The sequence below is a fragment of the Myotis davidii genome, unplaced genomic scaffold (genome assembly GCF_000327345.1).
Source record: "Myotis davidii unplaced genomic scaffold, ASM32734v1 scaffold67, whole genome shotgun sequence".
Taxonomy (NCBI): Eukaryota; Metazoa; Chordata; class Mammalia; order Chiroptera; family Vespertilionidae; genus Myotis; species Myotis davidii.
Window position 1 is genome coordinate 481,104 of NW_006298521.1, and position 383 is coordinate 481,486.

Below are 383 nucleotides of genomic sequence, written 5' to 3' on the forward strand. Positions count from 1 at the left end.
GGCCCTCAGGTGGGGCGGCCAGGCCCTCAGGGGGGCAGGGGGGCGACCCCGGGAGCGTGAGGCCTGCACGGGGCCACCCGCTGGCTTCAGGGGCTTTTGTAAACTCCCATTCGCCTCCCCGGCGAGTGCTGACCGCCTGGTTCCCGGCAGGCCCGCGGCCTTGGGCTCATTAGCGTGTGGCCTCAGTTGTTTCTGGGAAAGGCAGTCCACTTAGTGCCGAGGGCTGAGCACGGACGCCCATTAAGTGTGACAGGGTTGCATTTCTAGTAGCTTCTTTAAAAGGTGGTTTATGGGTTTGCCTTTCACACTGCTGGAGGCCCAGCCACAACCTCCGCCGCCCCTTCCCGAAGCCTCTGCGGCTGCCCCGGGAGCAGGCGGGGCAC

The 383-nt window shown here is 65.8% G+C and overlaps 1 protein-coding gene across 1 annotated transcript in view; it reads left to right on the plus strand.

Moving 5' to 3' along the window:
• CELSR1 (cadherin EGF LAG seven-pass G-type receptor 1) overlaps nt 1-383 on the plus strand; it is a gene marked incomplete at its 3' end in the record, with an annotated part of 131,659 nt that overhangs the window by 127,021 nt on the left and 4,255 nt on the right. The gene's annotated exons all lie outside the window — the stretch shown is intronic.